This window comes from Oryctolagus cuniculus, chromosome 4 (genome assembly GCF_051225735.1).
Source record: "Oryctolagus cuniculus isolate XC-2025 breed Fujian yellow rabbit chromosome 4, ASM5122573v1, whole genome shotgun sequence".
Taxonomy (NCBI): domain Eukaryota; kingdom Metazoa; phylum Chordata; class Mammalia; order Lagomorpha; family Leporidae; genus Oryctolagus; species Oryctolagus cuniculus.
In genome coordinates, this window is record NC_142870.1 from 155,140,608 (window position 1) to 155,164,735 (window position 24,128).

General features: G+C 37.7%; 1 pseudogene; it reads left to right on the plus strand.

Annotated features, from left to right (window-relative positions):
• The first annotated feature begins 4,995 nt into the window (after positions 1 to 4,995).
• LOC127483113 (U2 spliceosomal RNA) lies at positions 4,996 to 5,155 on the plus strand (annotated as a pseudogene).
• Positions 5,156 to 24,128: the final 18,973 nt, after the last annotated feature.

The window sequence follows — 24,128 nt, forward strand, 5'->3', positions numbered from 1 at the left end:
CTAGAAGTCCTCTCATATAATATATAATGTTCATAATGAAAATGAAACATTTTATTATATATAAAGTGCAATTGTTCAGTATTAATTCCTTACAATCTTCTAGAAGTATAAGTATCTCCAGCACCCATTTATGAATTCTCCATACTAATAAAAGAATCGTATACCTGATCCCCATTATCCAACAAAGCCAAAGACCAGACTGATCTCAAACATTTCCTGTAATGCTATTTTCTTTTTCCCTAATCAGCTTTCCTTTCAAAACCATGCTTGTCCAATTCACCAGATTGTTCTCCATCCCAAATTCGATCCTGCCGCTGGCTTATTGTACTAAGTCCCTACTTTTACTTTTCTGTAGCATTTTAGTTTCCAGTATCCCTGAAGGATATTTTTACTTGACACACACTCAAACTCTGCTTCCTCCAGGGATATTTAAGTGTAAACACACTTCAAAAGGTTCACAGAAATGGAATTAAAAGATAAGTTTACTGTATTTCAAAAATTTTCTGAAATCCACAGATGGTTGGTATATTATCCATACTTTCCATGAACTTGATGAACACTCCTTATATGTACTTAATTTGAATTTCAACAGCTGGCACCAGCTACATGGTTCACATTTCTGGTCAGGTAACTATACTAGTGTTCAGACTGTTCCAAGAAAAGAGTCCAAACAGCCTCAAATACTCCACAAAATATTACAGGACAGTCATAACTGAAATTTTTGGAGCACTTACTATGTTTCAGGTTCTATGCTCACCTGCATGTTTACATTATTTAATCTTTACAAAAATACTATGTAATAGATGTTAATAATTTCCTTAGTTACTAGACAAAGAAATTGAATCATATTTATACACATTTTTTAATCTATAAAGTTTTTAATGTCTTATAACTGGTTCAAGTTTAAACACTACAGACTACATTCTAAATACTATGAAAAGATACACAACAAATCAGATAGCCGATATCAGCTTGGTCCCAGCTTTCCTTCTCATACCCAGCCAATTTTATATTATAATACAAATTCCCAAGGCTGGGCTTTATTATGAAAACTACCAGGAACACAGGAAGGCAAGTGTGTAGATCATTTTGTTTTACATAGATCAACCCAATGTAAAAACACTACTATCAATTTTACTTTTCCCACTGTCATGGACTTTTCCATCCTAGGGAATACAAAAACACATTCATGGGAGATAAAATAATCAGAATTCAAAGCATGAGAAAATAGGTTTATTACAAAAATGTGGTCAGCCGAGTCAGAGTGGTTTGTCAAATAAAAAGTACAGCATGAATTTAAGGGGAAAAGCTGAACTTATTAAAGTTACAAACTTACATAAACCTGTCCATAGTAAAAACCAAAAACTTCTTCACATGATTATCACGACCAGAAACGATGTTACATATCTTTGGAAATCACCTTCACAAAAGTCAAGGTCATTTTATTTTGTTAGAGAATGAGTGATTTAGAGGAACTGTCCAAAATTTCATTAATCCAGAACTAGACAGGATGACCCCATTCTTTTCTGTTTACTGGAACACCATGTACATGTTTATTCATAATGGTGGCAGAACACAGGGTTCATTTTGCTTCCATGTTGGCCATGATTGACATGGCTATGATAGCACTAGACAACAGTTAGGTCATCTGTGTGACCTGGAGGATAATAAAAATACCCTGTGGGTAACTCAGAAAGCAGGTCATTGATAAAGTGGCTATTCCTATTAACACTTCATGGAAGGAACACGTATAGGTAAGGCATTTTAATGAGTCAACTCACTTCTGTCTTTCCTCAATTTAAAGAAGACAATTTAGTCCTACTGAAAGAAAATGGACTCAGAGATGGTAAATCTGAGTCCTGGTTTCATAAATTACCAGGAGTTTGACTTCAACAGAGCACTGTATTGTGGATAATGTAGAACACAGTGATTGCATTCCTTTTGCTAATGGGGCTTTTCTATAAAGGCTCATGGGGCATAATAATATCAGTGAGAGTACAATCAGTGAAGCAGACCTCCTAGGAGACATATAAAATAAAATATTTATTCTAAGAATTTGATCTTACACTGTCGTGGGGCTGATCAAGTGTTTACTAGGTCTGTTGTTTGTGTGTCTGGTGCTGGAAACTTATGCCTACAAAAGATGGAAGTCAGAAAGGGAAGTTGCATATGTAATGGGAAAAGCAGTCCAGAATTCAGAAGAACTACAGCCAAACAACAGCAAAAACTACAATAAAAGCAATTAACAACAAATGGGAACAAGTCTTGAATAGACAAAGATGGTTGGCATCATTAATCATCAGACAACAACTCAAAACTACAATGAAATACCACTTTACCCCACTAGGATGGAAACTAAAGACAGCAGCAAAAACAAAAACCAGAAGACATCTAGTGTTGGTAAGGATATGGAGAAACTGAAACCATGTGCCTTGCTGGTAGGAATGTAAAATGGCACACCTGCTGTGGAGAACAGTATCATAGTGCATCAAAAAATTAAACATAGAATAACCATTTGAAGTAGAGACTCAAATAGATATTGAGTGTCTATTTTTTTTATGACAGGCAGAGTTAGACAGTGAGAGAGAGAGACAGAGAGAAAGGTCTTCCTTCCGTTGGTTCATCTCCCAAATGGCTGCTATGGCCGGTGCGCTGCGCTGATCCGAAGCCAGGAGCCAGGTGCTTCCTCCTGTTCTCCCATTCGGGTGCAGGGCCCAGGGACCTGGGCCATCCTCCACTGCATTCCCGGGCCACAACAGAGAGCTGGACTGGAAGAGGAGCAAGCGGGACAGAATCCGGCGCCCTGACCGGGACTAGAACCCCAGGGTGCCAGTGCCACAGGCGGAGGATTAGCCTAGTGAGCCGCGGCGCCGGCCGACTGCCTAATTTTAAGTTTTGCTTCACTACCAATTCCAGCTTCCTGCTAATGAAGACCAGGTTGAGAAGTACTGGCACCACCTGGGAGAGGGTTATGGATGCCAGAATCTTGAGCCTTACTCCAGAACAATCAACTCAAAATCTGTATTTTCACAAGATTACCAGGAAAGTTATAAGCAAATTAAAAATGCTGATCTATTGTTAAACTATATAAAACTATAAAATGAGTATGCAATTTTAAAATCTCCCTAGATTACTATATATCTTTATTTGAGCACCCTGATTTATAGCATAGGAGATTATTAAATGAAGAATCTCAAAAATTGATTTATTCTTTAAAATAACCCTTTGATATTGGTAATACATGTGCTATTACTATTCCAATTTCACAGAGGAGAAAACATATCTACAGCTGTTAAGAGTTCTGATAAGCAGGGAAGCCAAGACTCAAACCACAACATAGGTCCTTGAGGCTCATGGTTGTAGATGTAGTGCCTTTCTCTACCCACTCTCAGCATGGAACCTTTCTTAGGAATAAACTCTTTTTGTATAGGGTGTTGGTTGAACATATTCTTTCTCGAGCTAGACTGAAACTCCTTGATGGCAGAACCACTGACTGCAATTTCTCATAAATAGAAGAATCAGGTTGTAGACGAGACAGGGAAATCATGAAGACCCAGATAGTGGCCAGCCTTAAGGTGATTAGACATTATTCTGGGAGTAAAAGGAAGCTACAGCAGATAAGAGGTTATAGATCATAATACTGATCCAGACTTAATTTTTAAATGAGTGTTGTAACAGACACTGTCAGAAACTATTCCAGAACATGTCACCCAAAAAAAATCTGGCAACAGAAGTGTTGTCAATGCCAATTTAGTTTCACATTTATACATGACACATGAATAAATTCTTGAAGGTTGTTCTCACCCATTTTAGGACACCTGTTCTGTTCTTTTTAGTCTTAGCATTAACATTTGTCTGAGCTCTGTCACTGATACTTAAATATGTAGTCAATTGTAATTATTCATAGATAACTGATCTTGTGAAAATGCCTATTCAATGAAATTTGCTTGTAATCCTAGAGTCAATACTCACAGTTTTCAGTCATTTGTGAACATACACATAATGGCCAAATATTGAGTTACTGTCACCTCATGTCCTTTGCTGAGGTCAAACAAGATGATGTTCTGCCTGTCATCTTTCAGCTCCCACACTAAACAAAGTGCCCTTTCAATGCCCATTTAGTGCCATGTTTTCCAGTTTGTGCTTTTGTTGGTTATGCCTCTAAAATACCACCAAGCATAGTGCTGAATTGCTATCAAGTGTTCCTAAATAGAAAAAGACCATAATGTTCCTTATACTGAAATACATCTGTTAGGTAGGTATAATATAAGCTGGAGTCACAATGCTTCCGGCCTCTATATCAGTGTCAGTGAATTGATAATATTTATTGAATAAGGTGTCTTCAAACAGAAACCTACATGAAACAAGATTATATAATAACTGGTTAACAAAAACATTGTGACCTAACTAACCCTGTAGTGGCAACAGTTAAGTATTCCCTTATTCAGTGTTTATCCTACAAGCTGTTTCCTATGCTGATGTCTTGAAGTGTTTCCCTTACATTTTGTTCCGGCAACTCCATAGTCTTAGGTTTTAAATTTAGGTGTTTGATCCATTCTGAGCTGATTCTTGTATATGGTGAGAGATGTGGTTCTAATTTCATTCTCTACATATATACATCCAGTTTTGCCAGCACCATTTGCTGAAGAGATTATCCTTATTCCACTTTTGTCAATTGACTGTATGTATATGGGTTAATTTTGGGGATCTCTAATCTGTTCCATTGATTGATGTACCAGTTTTTATGGCTGTACCAGGCTGTTTTAATTACTATTGTTTTGTAACATGCTTTGAAGTCAGGATTTGTGGTGCTTCCAGCTTGATTTTTCTTATTCAGGATCACTTTAGTTATTTGGGCTCTTGGGTGATTATTTATAAATTTTAGGATTGTTTTCTCCAATTCTGCAAAAAATGTCATTGGCATTTTGATAAGGATTGGATTGAATCTGTAAATTGCTTTAGATAGTAGAGATATTTAATGATATTGATTCTTCCATTGCTTCTCGGCCTTTTGGCTAAGATCAAGTGTAGTATCTGTTCTTATCAGATATTGATTCTTCCAATCCATGAGCAAGGAATATCTTTCCATTATTTGTGTTTGCTTCATGATTTTGTTCTTCAATGTTTGATAATTTTCATTGTAGAACTCTTTCACTTCTTTGGTTAAATTTATTCCTAAATATTTGAATTTTTGTGGCTAATGTGAATGGAATTTCTTTTTTGATTGCTCTTTCTCTGAGTTCATTAGCATCCAAAACGATAGTGTTTTGTGTTTATTTTATAACCTACAACTTTATTGAACTGATTTATTGATTCCAAAAACTTTTTGATGTAGTGTTTAGGTTTCTCCATGTACAACATCATGACATCTGCAAACATGGATAATTTCACTTCCTCTTTTCCAATTTTGATTTCCTGTATTTCTTTCTCCTCACTAATTGTTCACTAAAATTTCCAGTACTAATTTGAATAAGAGTGGCAAAAATGTTGTTCCAGACCTAAGTGGAAATTCATTCAGCTTTTCCCCATTAATTTATGATATTGACTGTTGATTTGTAATATTTAGCCTTTATAATTTTGAAAGATGTTCCATCTGTACCTAATTAATGAAGAATTTTTTTATCACAAAGTGGTGTTGAATCTTATCAAATTCTTTCTCTACATCTATGAGATGACCATAAGATTTTTGTTCTTCATTGTATTGATGTGATTTATGAAGTATATTGAATTGTGAATGCTGAATCAACCTCGCAATTCTGGGATAAATTCCACTTGATCATGATGTATGATCTATCCATCTCCCCCTCCCTCTGTAACTCTGCTTTTCAAACAAATAATAAAATAAAATCTTTAGAAAAACTTATTTTTTATTTTACTATAGCTTCCCTTAGGATAGTGTTCTCAAGCATGATATGTGAACTGCCTATATTAGAATTGCCTAGCCTCAGTTAGAATAATGTTGTCTCAGCAAAGGCATGCATTTACACATCATTAGATAGACCCAGAAATCTGTGTTTTATCTGGGTTTTTTTGTTGTTGTTGTTGCCATGAAAGCTTGAGAATCACTGTTACTATAGAAGGTACTAAGTAGTAAATACTTAATAATAGTGGTAGCCTCATATCAGAATCCTTACATTTGCTTTAGCCCTATGCTCATATTGTCTTAAACAAGTCTGAGACTAGCTATCCCTCAAGGGAGGGATGAGGCAGAGCTGCACATCTAAGCTATTTAACCAAACCAAATCTAAAGCAGAGACTCCAGCCTGCCCACAAATACTCATAACTAGATGAGACCACTAATGCAGAAAAACACAAGTGATCTCACACAATAGCAGTCAAACCTAATCAGATTCATAAGCCTGATTCATAATCTGTAATATAAAACAATAATATTTAAGCTTTAAAATTATGCAGAACATCTTAATGATATACCCTCTATACAGCAGCTGCTTTCCTGTTACTAATTTTCAATTAAAATTGATGTATCCTCAAATTTCAAATATGTCTAGCTGGCAAACCCTAAAAATGTCCCTTGCAATAGTCTTAATATTTGCATCCTTTCAAAATTCATACAAGAGGTCTATTTAAAAATTCATAGAAAATGTATAATATGAAATTAATGTAGGCTTTCAAAAAATAAATTATCTGTTAGTTCCATTGTTCTACAAGCCTTTTGAAAACCCTTCATATGTTGAAATATAATCCCCATTGTGATAAAATTTGAGGTGGGACATTTAGGAGGTTATCAGGTCATGATGGTGGAGGCCTTATGAATGAGATAAGTGCCTTAACTTTTAAAAATTTGTATTAATATAAAGAGAACAGATTTCATTTCCCCTCCCTTCCTCTGTCCCTGCCTCAACTTCCCCTTCCTTCTTTTCCTCCTCCTTTAATTTTTGCAGAAGCACAATTTCAACTTACTTTATAATCACAGGCTTAAGGCACCACTAAACATAATATTCAAAAGGAAAAAGTAGAGAGGCCACAGTTCCACAGCAGCAACTGGAATCCCAATACTTGGCCACTCTCAGAGCTCAGACAAATAATACTTTTTTAAATTTTATTTAAGGTATACTAATTTCATGCACTTCATATATAAAATTTAGGAACAGAGTGATTCTCCTATCCTACTCTCCCTCCCACCTGCACTCCCACCCTTCCTTCTCCTCCCTCTCTTATTCCCATTCTTATTTTTTATAAAGGTCTATTTTCAGTTAACTTTATATTCATAAGATTAACACCACACTAAGTAGAGTTCAACAAATAGTATGAAAAAACACTGTACATCAACAGTCAAGACAAGAGCTATTCAGAATCATCACATCTCAAATTGTTAATTTCACTCCCACATATTACCTTTTAGGTACTCCATTAGTTACCACGGACCAGAGACAAAATATTGTATTTGTCTTTTGGGGGCTGTTTTATTTCACTAAGTATAATGTTTTCCAGTTGCATCCATACCCATTTTATTATTTTATTGCAAATGAAAGGATTTCTTTTTTTACACTGTGTAGTATTCCATGGTGTATGTATAATGACATAATTTCTTTATCTAGTCTTCAATTGATGGGCATCTGGGTTTATTCCAATCCTAGCTACTGTGAATTGAGCTGCAATGAACATGGGGATACAGATAACTCTTTCAGATGCTGATTTCATTTTCTGTGGGTGAATTCCAGGAGTGGAGTGGCTGAGTCATAAGGTAGGTCTATATTCAGATTTCTGAGGTATCTCCATACTATCTTCCACAGGGGCTGTACCAGTTTATGTTCCCACCAGCAGTGGATTAGGGTATCGTTTTCCCCACATCCTCGCCAGCATTTGTTGTTTTTTGGTTTCTGTATGAAAACTATTATAACTGGAGTGAGGTAAAACCTTCTTGGGGATTTAATTTGTATTTCCCTGAAGGCTAGTAATCCTGAGCATTTTTTCATGCATCTATTGGCCATTTGGGCTTGGCTATTCAAGTACTTTGCCCATTTCTTAACTGTTCTGTAATATGTCCTGAAATCTGGTATTGTGATGCCTCCAGCTTTGTTTTTGTTGTACAGGATTGCTTTAGCTATTCGAGGTCTCCTGTGCCTCCATATGAATTTCAGCATCATTTTTTCCAGATCTGAGAACAATGACTTTGGTATTTTGATTGGTATCACATTGAATCTATAAATTGCTTTTGGGAGAATGGACATTTTGATGATACTGATTCTTCCAATCCATGAGCATGGAAGATTTTTCCATTTTTTAGCATCCTCTTCTATTTCTTTCTTTAAGATTTTGTAATTCTCATTGTAGAGATCTTTAACATCCTTGGTTAAGTTTATTCCAAGGTATTTGATTGTTTTTGTAGCTATTATGAATAGGATTGATCTTAGAAGTTCTTTCTCAGCCGTGGCATTGCCTGTTTATACAAAGGCTGTTGATTTTTGTGCATTGATTTTGTATCCTGCTACTTTGCTGAACTCTTCTCTCAGTTCCAATAGTCTTTTAGTAGAGTTCTTTGGATCCCCTAAGTAAAGAATCATATCATCTGCAAAGAGGGATTGACATTTTAAAATATCTATTTATTTTATTTGAAAGGCAAAGTTACAGAAAGGCAGAGGCAGAATGAGAGAGAGAGAGAGGCAGAGACAGAGAGAGAGATGGAGACAGAGAGACAGAAAGAGAGGTCTTCCACCCACTGGTTCACTCCCCAAATGGAGGCAACAGCCAGAGCTGGGCCGATCTGAAGTCAGGAGCCAAAGGGTTTTTCTTAGAATCCCATGCAGGTGCAGGAGCCTAAGAACTTTGGCCAACTTTAACTGCTTTCCCAGGCCATAGCAGATAGTCAGATTGGAAGTGGAGCAGCCAGGACCCAAACCGGTGCCCATATGGTATGCTTGCACTTCAGGTGGCAGCTTTACCTGCTATTGATTTTTGTGTGTTAACTTAATATTCTGTCACTTTACAAAACTTTTTTTGAGTTCCAATAGTCTCTTAGTGGGGTCTTTTGCATCTCTTATATATAGAATCATGTCTTCTGAAAATAGGGATAGTTTGACTTCTTCCTTCTCAATTTGTATTCTTTTGATTTCTTTTTCTTGCCTAACTCTGGCTAAAACATCAAGGGTTAAATTGAATAGCAATGGTAAGAGTGGGCATCCTTGTCTGGTTCCAGATCTCAGTAGGAATGCTTCCAAATTTTTCCCTTTCAATTGGATGTTGGCAGTAGGTTTGTCATAAATTGCCTTGATAGTGTTGGGAAATGTTCCTTCTATACCCAATTTGCTTACTGTTTTCATCATGAAATGATGCTGTATTTTATCAAATGTTATCTCTGTATCTCTTGAGATAATCATATGGTTTTTGTTCTTCAATTTGTTAATGTGATGTATCACATTGATTAATTTGTGAATGATGAACCATCCCTGCCTACCAGGGATAAATCTTACTTGGTCTGGGTGAATATTCTTTCTCATGTGTTGTTGGAATCGAGTGGCTAGTATTTTGTTGAGATTTTTGTGTCTAGATTCATCAGGAATATTGGTCTTTAGTTCTCTTCATCTATTGTATCTTTTTCAGGTTTAAGGATTAAGGTTATGCTGGCTTCATGGAAGGATTTTGGAAGGTTCTCTCCCTTTCAACTGTTTTGAATAGCTTGAGAAGAATTGGAGTTAATTCTTTAAATGTCTGGAAGAATATAGCAGTGAAGCTTTTCTTTCTTGGGAGGGTCTTTGTTTCTGGTTCAATATTTTTCTTGTTTATTGGTCTGTTTCCATTTTCTATGTCTTCATGGCTCAATTTAGGTAGGTTGTATGTGTCCAGGAACTTAGCTGTTTCTCCTAAGTTTCCCTATTTGTTGGCAAACAGCTCTTTGTAGTAATTCCTGATGATTCTTTTTTTAAATTTATTTTATTTTAGTTTTTATTTAATTATTGCATTTTTTCATAGGTACAACTTTATGAATATAGTGGTTCTTTCCCCCCATATCCCCCCCCCCAGCTCCCATCCCACCTCCCTCTCCCTCTCCCTCTCCCATCTCCTTCTTCATTATGGTTCATTTTTAGTATGACTTTATATACAGAGGACCAATTCCATGCTAAGCATAGACTTCAACAATTTGCACCCATGTACATAAACAACATATACAGTACAGTCAGGAGAGAAAATTTGCAGTTAATTCTCATATTGCAATTCATTAGGGACAGAGGTCCTACATGAGAAGCAAGTGCACAGTGATTACTGTTGTTCCTTTAACAATTAACACTCTTTTTTATGATGTCAGTGATCCTATGAAGCTCTTGCCATGGACTGCCAAGGCTATGAATGCCTTTTGTGACCATAGACTCCATCGGTTTTTGGACATGGCCATAAGCAAAGTGGATGTTCTCTTCTCCCTTCAGAGAAGAGTGTATCCTTCTTTTATGACCCTTTCTTTCTTCTGAGGTCTCACAGAGGTCCTCTGGGTAGGATTTTTTTGCCACAGAGTCTTGGCTTTCCATGCCTGAAATGCTCTCGCAGGCCTTTCAGCCCAACCAGGAAGACTTAAGGGTTGATTCTGAGGTCAGAGTGTTATTTACAATGAATATCATTCTAGGAGTCTGCTGTGTGGACTGCTTCCCATGTTGGAACATTCTCTCCTTTTTAATTCTATTTTTATTACCAGACGCTTGAAGACCTATATCCTTAATGAACATAGATGACATAGATGCAAAATTTCAATAAACACTAGCAAATTGAATCCAAAACCACATAAAAAATGGGATTTATCCCAGAAATGCAAGAGTGGTTCAACATTTGCAAATCATTAAAAGTCATAAATCATATCAATAGAATGAAGAACAAAAATCATATAGTCAACTCAATAGATGCATAAAAAAGATCTGATAAGATTTAAGACCCCTTTATGATAAAAAAATCTCCTACAAATTAGTAATAGAAGGAATATTCCTGAAAATTATAAAGGCTATAAATCACAACCAACCAATATTATACTGAATGGGAAAAAATGAAACAATTTCCCCTCAGATCTGGGACAAGACTAGGATGTCCACTTCTGGTACTCTTATTCAATATAGTACTAGGATATTTAGTAAAAGCAATTAGTGAGAAGAAAGAAATACAAGGCATTAAAATTGGAAAAGAAGAAGTGAAATTATCCATTTTCAGATGACACGATGTTGTACATGAAGAAACCTAAACACTCCACCAAAAAGTTGTTAGAATTGGTAAACTAATTCAGTAAAGTTGCAGGATACAAGATAAACATTCAAAAAAAAGCTTAAAAAACAAGCTTTTTGTATGCTAATTATGAACTCAGAGAAAGAGAATTCAAGAAGGAAATCTCATTCATAATAGCTACAAAAAAATCAAATATTTAGCAATTAATTTAATCAAAGAATTGAAAAATCTCAAAAATGAAAATTATCAAGTACTAATGAAATAAATCATCAAGGACACACACACACACACACACAATATTCCTGAGCTAAAATTTAAAAAACAAGCCAAAAGAAATAAAAAAAAGAAATGTCTGTGTTTCAGTATTGCTGCAAATATAGTAAAACTTTCTTTTATAGCTTTGAGAAACCAATACTTAAGAATGTAGTACTACTATAATTTTAATGACCTGTGATTACTTTAAAATTTATGTATATGAGTGAAATGGTCTTTTTACATTCAATTATTATTTATAGCCATTGTCTTATTCTCACTAAACTAGTTCTTTTTGCTTTATTATTTTCTAAACTTCTTAGGTGAAGTATTCAGCCTTTTTTACTGTAATATAGATTTAAAATATGTTATCCCAAAAACTAAAAATAAAGGAGAAAGAAAAAGAATAGGAGAGGAAAGGAGGGAGGGAAAAATGGAGAAAGGAAATACCAATATGGTCTTAGAATTATAACTAAAAATTACATTGACTTTGCTAAAAATTAGCTAAAAATTAAATTTACAAAGCTATTCATGGTGTAGTGGGTGAAGCCACCACCAGCAGTGCCTGCATCTCATATGGGCACCAGTTCAAATCCCGGCTGCTCCACTTCCGATCCAGGTCTCTGCTATGGCCTGGGAGGGCAGTAGAAGATGGCCCAAGTCCTTGGGCCCCTGCATCCATATGGGAGACCCAGAGGAAGCTCCTGGCTCCAGACTTCGGATCAGCGCAGCTCTGGCTGTTGCAGCCATCTGGGGAATGAACCAGCAGATGGAAGACCTCTCTCTCTCTCTGCCTCTCCTTCTCTCTCTCTGTAACTCTTTCAAGTAAATAAATCTTTTACCAAAAAAAAACTATTCATGTATAAAAACATAAATTCTTTATCAATGGCTAAAGACACCAGCACAGGTTGTACCTTACTCTTATGCATAGATCAATTTTCTTAGTAAAGAGATTTCCAAAATAGCTCCCTGTCAACCTAATTACTCTAAGTCATTACTTTCATTCCCTTGACTTACATGACATCCTTGGGAACATAAAATGATTTCTAATGATTCATTGTTTGATTATGACCTCTATTCATTAGAGTGAATAATCTCTATTTCTTAGAGTTGCTGATCAGTATGCAAACATTTTCCCTTTCCTGAGATAAATGTATATTACAGGAAATTAGAACACATTCATTTGAAATTTACTTCTTTCTAAAGGCAGCCATATTTTAGTAATTAAATTTTGAATTTTCATGTAATGTTTATTTTCTTGGTAGAACAGATTTTTATCCTATTTTTGGCTTTGTTTTCCATTTCCAGGTTGTTAATGACTCCCACAGCAGGGGTCTGAAGTAGGAATCATTTCACAGTACACAGAAATACATCCACTGAAGTGAACTATTTCAGGTCCAAGGGAAACAGAAAGGACTTCCAATCTCCCAGGCTATAATTTCCCAAGGGGGATTTATTCAAGGTGGTGAAGTTCATGAATCTGAAGAAAAGTTAGTGAAGCTTCACCAGTCTTTAAGACCTTCAAACACAGCATCTCATCCTAAAGCCAAGAACAAAGTCAAGGAAAGATTGTGTCTGGGCAAATAGAATTAATTCATAAAAAGAGTTCTGGACAGAATAGCAATTTCAGGAGCTGGCGTTGTAAAGTAGCAGTCTAACAGGTGAAGTCACTACCTGCAATGCCAGCATTCTATATGGGCACCAGTTCGAGACCTGGCTGCTCCACTTCCAGTCCAGCTCCCTGCTAATGTGCCTGGGAAAGCAACAGAGGATGGTGCAAGTTCTTGGGACCCTGCCACTCATCTAGGAGACCCAGAAGAAGCTCCTGGCTCCTGGCTTCAGACCATCCCAGCTCCAGCTGTTATTGTGTTGTGGTTTGAGAAGTGACCTAGTGGATGGAAGATCTCTTATCTCTCTCTCTCTCCCCCCCATAAATAAATAAATAAATATTTGAGAAAAAAATGCTATTTCAGGACATCACCAAGATGGTTGACTAAGGGCCTGTGTTTGGTATAACAGGATAAGCTGTTGCCTGCAACTCTGGCATCCCATATCACAGTGTCCTTTTGAGTTCTGGCCCCTCCACCTCCAATCCAATTCCCTGCTAATGTGCCTGGAAAAACAGAAGAAGATGGCCAATTCCTTGGTCCTATGCCAACCACGTGAGAGAACAAGATGGAGTTCTTGGCTCCTGGCTTCAGTTTGGCCCAGCTGCAATCACTGTGTCCATTTCGGAGTGAACCAGCATATGGAAGACCGATCTCTCTCTCTCCCTCTCTCTTTCAAATATATAAATCTTTATGAATAAAATGGACAACTGACTAGAGGTTGCTGGTATACCTGGTGTATCTCCCTCTGCAACCCGGGACCAAATCAAGGGAAAAAATAATAATTCACTGGAATATTTGAAGTAGAATGTTGGAGAGAAGCGAAGATGTGGCAGAGATGTTCTGTAGCATGGAGATCCACAATGGCCCTATGAAGAAGAGAACTAAGCACACAGCCTCTATTGTTCCATTTCATGAACTCAACCCTGAACACAAAGGGACTCCGTTTGGTGGGATGTGAACAAGACAGCTATTTATTTGTGAGGATGAGAGGGAAAGATAAATCACTTTGTACACTACTTCAGAGTTTTGAATGTGAAATTAATCTATTGATGTTTTTCTACAGGATCAACAAATAGTGTGTAATATGTGTTGCAAAAGTGAGGAACATGCCTAGTTGGTTATTAACAAACTTTGTGGTGGATTTGAAATTTTTAAAGTTGCTAAGAAATTAACTTTGTAATAAAAAAAATATATTTTATTTATTTATTTATTTTCTTTTTAGCGAAAGCAGAGAAAAAAAGAGAAAGAGACAGAGAGGGGAGAGATAGTGAGAGGGGAGAGGGTGGGCCAAAGGAGGAAGGGAGAAAGAGAGAAGGAGAGAGAGAGTGAGAGATTCATTGCTAGTTCACTTCCCAGATGGTTGTTAAGAGCTGTTGCTGGGCAAGGCCAAAGCCAGGAACCATGAACTCAGTCCATGTCTCAGCTGATGGCAGGCATCCAACTACTTGAGCCATCACTTGCTACCTCCCAGAAGGCCTGTTAGCAGGGAGCTGGAATCATTTGTATAACTAGAATTCAAATTGAGGCACTCTGAATGGGATATGGATGTGCTAGGTGGTATCTTGACTGCTGTGCCATACGCCTGCCCCTAACTTTGTTGTTTAACAATACATTTTAATGTCTGTAATCTGTTTTATTATTTGTTGCTTGGGGTTTATTTTTGGGGGGGGTGGATTTTTGGAAAAATTAATTATAATAATATTAATAATGGAACTGAAAATAAAAACATTAAGAAAGTAAAAACTATTCAGAATGTAAATCAGATAGTTCATTCTTGGCAAGGTCTTATTCTCGAAATCATAAAAAAATGCTCAGAACATCTTATATGACTCTTTTTGGATAAATTGATGAATGAAAGCAATATGGAATTTATTGTCATACTCATTCACATTGATTTTACAAAATTTGGTATTTATATAATTAGATTAAATGTATTAACATAGAAGGACTGTTGTAATTTCTCAATGTTTTCTGAAGTCTTCTCTCACCCACTAAACTGAGAAAGCAGTGACCTTTCACTAGATTCCAGCAAAGGGGGATGATTCCAAAGCTGCAGCAGTAGAGAATCCTGCTCAAGAAATGTGCAGGTTACCCTGAGTCTAGGTCTACCTCTGACTTAGTAAACATTGTTAAAAAATTGATTTCTCATCGCTAAAATAATGCAACTATATTAATTAACCTCTAAAACGTCTATCTCTATGAAAGAGAGCAAGTACTGGTGAAGATGAAAATAAGTGAGAGCTGCTTTGATAGATTTTCAGTGTCCTTTTCAAATTGTTCATCTCATCACAGATAGAGAGGTCAGCAGATGGGGGAAGGATTCTAGGGATTCAGGGTGGCTACTGCATCCCTTCTGAGGACACAAGGGACTGACTGTGATATCTAGTTCAAATGATAGGTTACACTGAATACTATAGTAAGTCATGTGTTATATTGATCAGAATTGCTGGTTTCAAATGGTAAACTATCAACTAGAATTAATTTTAGGAGAAAGAGAAGGAAAGGGAAAGGGAGAGAGAGACAGACAGAGACAGAGAATCAAGAGAAATTAAGAGAGATCTTTTATATACCCCGAATGCCCACAATAGCTAGTATTGGGTTAGGCTGAAGGAGGAGGCAGAAACTCTATCCAGGTCCCCACATGGGTGGCAGGGGCCCAAATATTTGGGCCATCTTCCACTGATTCCCAGGCACATGGGCAGGAAGCAGGATGACAAGCAGAGCAGTTGGGATTAGAACTGGCCCCAATATACATTCCCAATATAAGACGACAGCATTGCAATCAGCAATTTTACTAATTTCTTCACAATGACAGTCCCTAGTGTTCAGATCTGTATTTTCGTGTTTTCCTGAAGGTAGTTATCATCATTTCAATGTATGATTTTCTTGTGCATTTATTATAGGACAGGTGATTTCTTCTGTTTTTGCTTATTATGGGAAATCTATTTTTTTCCTTCATTTCTGAAGGATAGCTTTGCTGCATATAGTATTCTTAGCAGTAAATGCATGCTTTTTTCATCTAGGATTTTGAATATTTCATCCATTTTCTCTCAGCCTGACAGATTTCAGATTTTTTAAAGTTTGATTGTAAAAAGCTTCAGGGAAGATCAAATCTGCCGTAGGATCTGGGTTTTCTAACCTGGATGTGCATATCTTTCACAATGTTTGGAAAATATTCAGTGCTAATTTCATGGAATATATTTTCTATGCCTTTTTCCTTCTCTTCTCCTCTGCAAAATCCACAATGCAAATGTTTACTAGTTAAATAGTATCCCATAATTCTTTCTTCCTTTCCTGCCATTGCCTTTCTTCCTTTGCTTTCCTTCTCTCCCCCACCTTCTCTTTCTTTCTTTTACTCTCTCTCTCTCCTCTTCTTTCTTTCAGATGGAGTTATTTCAAAAGATATGTCTTCAAGCTTAATAATTCTTCTGCTTATTCATTTCTACTATTGAGGATTAGTTGTTTTTCAAAAATTCCTATATTGAGTTATTTAGCTCCAAAATCTCTGATTTGCTCTTTTCTTCTTATGATCTCTCTTTGCTGAATTTTTCATTTATGCCACAAATTATTTTCATAATCTCACTGAATTGTCTGTTTTCCTGTTATTTCATTAAGTTTTCATAGGATTGTCCTTTCAAATTTACTGTTGGACAAGTAGTTGATCTCTAGTTCCTTGTGGTGTTAGAGGGTTAACTTCCTGCCAGGTGTCCTGTTACCTTTTTTTGCTTCAAGCTTCTTTACCCCATGTTAGATTTTATGCATCTGGTGTGTAGTTGCCTGATTTTATAGGGTAGAATTCAATAGCAAAAGACTTGCTAGCAAAGTGTCCTAGGGTATTGATTGGATAAGCAGATTACCTATGGTTCCAAGTGAATAATTCAGTATTGTGTCTGTGTAACTTCTTCAGTTGAAATCAATGTTAGTGATATTTGTGGGTATTTCATTGGCCTGAGATTCTGGAGTTGTGAAATGCCCTGCCAAGGGCCAGAACTGTGCCATAGCAGGTAAAGCCACAGTCCACTCTGTCAACATCCCATATGGGCACTGGTTACAGCCCTAGATTCTCCATTTCTAGCTCCTTGCTAATGTACCTGAGAAAGATGGGGAGTATGGCCCAAGTACCTGGACCCTGTACCCACATGGGAGACCTAGAAGAATCTCCAGACTCCTGTCTTTGGCCTAGCCCAACCCTAGCAGTTGCAGCAATCTGGGGAGTGAACCAGCAGATGGAATATGTCTCTCCCTCTTTCTCTCTGACTGTGCCTTTCAAATAAATAAAAGAATCTTTAAGGAAAGGAGGCTCTGTCAATTAGGTTGCCAATCACTTAGTTGGGGTCAGGTTTGTTTGCAACCCCAGATGCTGTGTGTCCATATGTGAGTGTTTGGCACCTATTAATTTCTGTGGGTTGTATGAAGGCGCACTCCTATGGGTACAGCTGAATGGGAAACATTACCCATGGTATTACTATGGGATACCTGAGAGTTCCATGGGTCACAAAGGGTCAGGCCATACCAGTTTGTCTAGGTGAAGTATGTTTCAGTGTCCAGTGGCTGTATCAGTACATCTATGGAGTCTCTGGGGGCCAACTTGATAAGGAAGTTTCCCTGCTACATTCTGTGGCCAAGGATGAGTAGGCAAGATTGAGAATCTGCTTCTCAGGATCTCAGTGAGAAGAGCATTTTAGAATGGGCTGCTCGACCTCTTAGTGGGGCCACAGGAGGGTGAATGGGGATGCCCAGCTGCTTCCTTGGTGACCTCAATGGGATGGCTACTCAGGGAAGGCTGGCTGCTTCTTGGAGTCACAGGTCGGTGGGCAGGGCCACTTCTATGCTATCTTGGGCCTCTGTGGGCAAGCCATTAAGGGCTGGTTGCCTAGTTGCTTCCTGTGGCCAAGACTGTGTGAGTGGGGCCATTCAGCTGCTTCTGGAGCAGTGAGTGGGCAGGGATGACTGAATTTTTCTATTAGTAGTTGAAGGGTGCTCAGGGCCATCGGACTTCCCTGATGCACTCTGCCTCTGAATCAGTTGAGATGAGTAGCTCGTTTCTTCCTGGGACCCTAGGAGAGTGGGTGGAGTTTCTTGGATGCTTGGCAGGGCAGGTTCAATCAGGGTAACTTTGTAGTATCCTGGGTGAGTGAAGTGTCAAGATGGTTGCATGCAGCAAGAGCCTGAATGGAGAAGGCTGTATCTTATGCTAGGCTCTTTCTCCAGGCAATGCAGCAGTGTGATGACTTGGCAAATACCCAAACTGGGATCAGTTCTCAAGGACTACAGAGCTCTCCAACTGCAAATTCCTCATGCAACTATGGCATGACTGGGAATCCCTGGGAATTGCCAGGGATCTCCTTTGTATCATTTTAAATACAGACTTCCTGTATCATAATCTCTGTCTAATATCATCCTTTATTTAGCACTCTTTGGGCTCCTTGCTTCATGAAGTACAGGATCAATTAAAGAACTTTGGTGGGAAGTTCAGAGAAGGAGCTTAACTAACTTATTTTAAGAGTTGAAATGCTCAAAGAAAACACACCCAAAGTCTTCTTGAGAGTTACTGGAAAATTTACACAGGAGAGAACCAACTGCTTCAGGTTGTACTCTTTTCTAATAAAAGTTTTCATTCTTAATCCCTAGAAAGGGTAAATACCATATCATAGGTGTTTAGTTACAAACAACTTTTATGACCAGGTATCCTACATTTTTGGAAGAATGTAATTTTAAGGCTAGAATAATATTTACTTGAGAGAATGTAGACCAACAGATGGATTATTTCTGCATGACAAATGATAAGTACTCCAGGTTTTTGTATTTGATTCCCTCAAAGATATGTAATAACTATAATGTCCCATGATTATTTTAATGAACTGAGAGTATAAGCTGCAGACAGAGGCATGTCCTTACTACATACGCAACACAGAGACAAGTAGGCTCAAAAATCTTTCCAAGTAGCTAGCTCATTTCCGCCTACTCCATATATTCCTGTTAAAGGAACAGAAACTCAGCAGGGCCTTAGAAAATAATTTGCATATGATACTTAAGAGATTGTTCTGCAATTACCAAGGTAGTGAACTGGAATGGTTACTCCTTTCTGAGTTATTTTTACAGGCTTCCAACAAAGATATCTTTCAGGTTCTGTTCCATTAAATATTGCTAACAAATACTTTTTTTCATTAAAAAGAGCCCTGTAGTGAAATAGATTTGAAAAATACTATATCCTTTACTCCTCCTAGAAATTCACATTTTTTTTGAATAATAAAACTGCAATGAAGTCCTAATGGAAAGGTCACTGCTTAATTTTGTTTAACCTTATTTGGTAGACAGTTAGGGTCTCCAAAGATGTCTATGTTTTAATTCCCAGAACCTGTGACTATGTTGTGTTATATGGCAAAGGGAAAAATAGGTTGCAGATGGAATTAATGTTGCTAATCAGTTGAGCCTGAGATGGACAAATTGTTCTGAATTATCTGGGTAGGGTCAATGTAATAACCAGAGTCTTTAAAACTAAAATGGGAAAGAAGAAAAGTAAGATTCAGGGTCATGGCTGGATTTGAAAATGGAAGGAGGGGTTCTCTCAAAAGGTAAGAAAATGACTCCCACTCCCTACAAATATAGCCCTTTTGACATTTTGGTTTTAACCGAGAGAGACATACTTTAGACTCCGACTACCAGAAATATAAAAGGCTGAATTAGTGTGCTTTTAGGCAACTAGTTTGTCATAATGTTTAAAGTCCTTAAGAAATTAAACTCAGGGCCAGCGCTGTAGTGTAGTGGGTAAAGCCACCACCTGCAGTGCCAGCCTCTCATATGGGCACCAGTTCGAGTCCCAGCTGCTTCATTTCCAATCCAGCTCTCTGCTATGGCCTTGGAAAGCAGAAGAAGATAGCCCAAGTCCTTGGACTCCTGCACCAGCACAGCAGACCCAGAGGAAGCTCCTGGCTCCTGGCTCCTGGCTTTGGATAAGCGCAACTCCAGCAATTGTGGTCAACTTGGGGGGTGAACCAGCAGATGGAATACCTCTTTCTCTCTCTGCTCTCCTCCTCTCTCTGTGTAACTCTGACTTTCAAATAAATAAATAAATCTTTTAAAAAAGAAATTAAACACACACCATTATTCACTTATGTGGTCATAGTATCACCTACTAACAAATTCTGGGTTTAGTATCATAGAGGAACAAATTTGTAGATAATGCTGGTCTCAGCTCTTCTTTCTTATCTAGATAAGCCCTATCCAATAAACTTTCTTCAGTAATATAAGCATTTTATGAGTGTTGCCCAATATGATAATCACTAACGGCAGGTAGCATGGACCACTTGAATTGTGGTTGAGGGATTAAAGAATGGAAATGTTCATTTTACTTTATTTCAACTAATTTAAATTTAAGTATTCAGAGATTCCAAGATGGCAGAATAGGGAGGGAGCATACTGCTCTAAGTTAGGGGAAGATAGTTTAAAAAAAAAAAAAAAGTGGAGAGCGGGCTGGCACCGTGGCTCACTAGGCTAATCCTCCTCCTGCAGCGCTGGCACTCCGGATTCTAGTCCCGGTTGGGTCACTGGATTCTGTCCCGGTTGCTCCTCTTCCAGTCCAACCCTCTTCCAGTCCAGTCCAGCTGTGGCCTGGGAAGGCAGTGGAGGATGGCCCAAGTGCTTGGGCCCTGTACCCGCATGGGAGACCAGGAGGAAGCACCTGGCTCCTGGCTTCAGATCGGTGCAGTATGCCGGCTGTGGCGGCCATTTGGAGGGGTGAACCAACAGAAGGAAGACATTTCTCTCTGTCTCTCTCTCTCACTGTCTAACTCTGCCTGTCAAAAAAAAAAGTAGAGAGTGTACAATCTCAGGAAAGAGTTAGAAAACTCCAGCGGAAATTCCATGGCAGGAAGAGGGATACTGTGGATCTATGTGGAGGATGTGAATGTGTAGAATGAGCATGGATACAATACAGGACCCCAGCAACCAAGAACCTCAGCACAAGCTTTGGAGAGTGACATGAGGCCAGACTACAGCAGCCCAAAACACTGGCAATAAAGCTGAAGAGAGATCTTAGTTTGAGTTTGGCTTGGAGCAACAGTGCTCCAAGGGACAAATTACCTGCCAACATAGAGGGGAAAATGGGGGCATGTTTCTTTTTCCCCATCCCCCAGACAATGGTGCCCTGCAAATGGCTGGGAGAAGGTGGGCACCACTTTGGACATCCTTCACAGCTGTGCCTGCTTGTGTTTGCACCCCAGCAACCAGCCAAGAAGAGATATCTGATTCTGGCTGGGAGGATTGACAGGGTGTGGGGTACCCACTTAGGACTGTGAAGTACCAGTCTCCCAACACATCACAGGCTATGGGGCTCAAACTTCCTAGGTAGAGCACCCATCTCTCTGTGTACAAGACAGACTGGCAGTGTAGAGTGGATCCTTGGCACCCTGTGACTGTAGGAACCTTGTATGCTGGGACTGTGGAAACACTGTGGCTGCTTGGGAGAGCACAGCATGTGGCTGAGTCCCTGGACAGTGATGTGGGCAGCTCCACACTCTCAAGGCTCACTGATTTTCTGGGGTGGAACATTGTAGCAGAATCCATGCTCACAGTGAAGACTGCATAGGTCCTTTATGTGGTTCTTTTGACTCTTTTGATGAGTAATGCACCCACTATGGGCTAGTGCCTAGACATCGTTCACTGAGGTGAAAAGGTAAGGGTGTAACTATGCCAACAGAGCTTATCAAACCCTCCACACTAAAAAATAAGGAGAGATCTACCTGCCCAACTCGCTGGCCACACTGAGCACAAAGCTCTGGATATTCTCTGAAAGAGAAGATGCTCCACTAAGCCACAGAGGCTTAGTCCAAAGATAAAAGCCATGAGAGGGAAAAGAAACAACAAGTAACTCCACAAATGCTGAAAAATAAACACATAAATTCAATAAACAAGAAAAAGGAAGACAACCTGATTCTCCCAGAAGAACACAACACTTCAATATTATAATGTGATAATAAAGAAATTGATGAAATGCTGGAACCAGAATTCAAAAGATAAATTATAGAATACTCAGAAGCATTCACAAGCAAAGCCACAAACAAAAGAAATCAATACACAACATGAATGAAAATATTTCCCATGAAATTGAGATTTTAAAGAGAATTCTAAATAAAATATTAGAAACGAAAAATTCAAAAGATCAAACAAAAACTGTGGTAGAAAGCCCTAACTACAGACTGACTGAGGCAGAAGAAAGAATAAATATCTGAGCTAGAAGACAAGTCTCAGCACACTTACAATCAGACCAAATATATATATATATATATATATATATATATATATATATATATATGATGAAATTAGAAACCAGAAAGAAATACAAAGTGTCAGTGAAGCAGAGATTTTTTTATAAAAATAAACAAAATTGATACACAATAGCCCAGCTAACTAAAGAAAAGAGGAAGAAAACTCAAATCAGTAAAATCAGAGATGAAAAAGGAAATGTAATAAAAGATACTACAGAAATAAAAAGAATCATCAGGAATTACTACAAAGAGCTGTATGCCAAGAAATTGGGAAACCTAGAAGAATTGGATAGATTCCTGGACACAAATAATCTACCAAAACTGAGTCATGAAGACATAGAAAACCTAAACAGACCGATAATAAAGACGGAGATTGAATCAGTAATAAACACCCTCCCAAAAGAAAAGAAGTCCAAGATCAGACAGCTTCACTGCTAAATTCTACCAGATATTTAAAGAAGAATCAACTCCAATTATTCTCATGCTATTCAAAAGAATTGAAAAGAAGAGAATCCTCCCAAACTCCTTATATGAAGCCAACATCATCTTAATTCCTAAACCATAAAAAGATACAACAGAAAAAGAAAGCTGTAGACCCATCTCCATGATGAACATAGAAGCTAAAATCCTCAACAAAATACTAGCAAATAGAATCCATCAACACATCAGAAAGATCATTCACTTGGACCAAGTGGGATTTATTCCTGTTATGCAGGGATGGTTCAACATTTGCAAATCAATGTAATGCAATACAGGACATTAATAAACTGAAGAACAAAAACCAATACACCCAGAGAAAGCATTTGATAAAATATAACATCTTTTCATGATGAAAACCTTAAGCAAATTGGGTATAGAAGGAACATTGCTCAACACAATCAAGGCAATTTATGACAAATCCATGGCCAGCAACTTATCAAATGTGGAAAATTGGAAGCATTTCCACTAAAATTGGGAAACAGACAAGGATGCCCACTCTCATTGTTGCTATTCAATGTAGTCCTGAAAGTTTTAGCCAGAGCCATTAAAGCAGTAAAGGGAAATCAAAGGAATAGAAATTGGAAAGGAGGGAGTCAAATTATCCCTATATACAGACGACATGATTCCATATATAGGAATTCATAAGAGTTTGGTAAAGTAGCAGGATACAAAATTAACACAAAAAATCAATAGCCTTTGTATACACTGAAAGGGCCATAGCTGAGAAAGAATTTCTAAGATCAATCTTATTCACAATAGCTACAAAAAATGTAAATATCTTGTAATAAATTTAACCAAGGATATCAAATACCTCTACAGTAAGAAATACAAAATATTAAATAAAGAAACAGAAGAAGACACCAAAAAATAGGAAAAATCTCTGTGTGCATGGATTGGAAGAATCAATATCAACAAAATGTCCATAATACCAAAAGCAATTTACAAATTTAATGTGATATCAATCAAAATACAAGGATATTCTTCTCATATCTGGAAAAAAAATGCTGAAATTCACTTGTAAATACAGGAGACTCTGCATAGCCAAGGCAATATTATACAACAAAAACAAAACCAGAGTCATCACAAACATATTTCAAGACATACTACAGCACATTTATAATCAAAACAACTTGATACTGGCAAATAAAAAGATCAGATGAGTGGACCAATGGAACAGGATGGAAACTCCAGAAATCAACCTCTGGAGCAAGGTAAAATCAACCCCTGGAGACAGACAGTCTCTTCAACAAATGGTGCTGGGAAAAATGTATCTCCACGTGCAGAAGTATGAAACAAGACCCCTACCTTACACCTTACACAAAAATCCACTCAAAACAGATCAAAGACCTAAGTCTTTTAT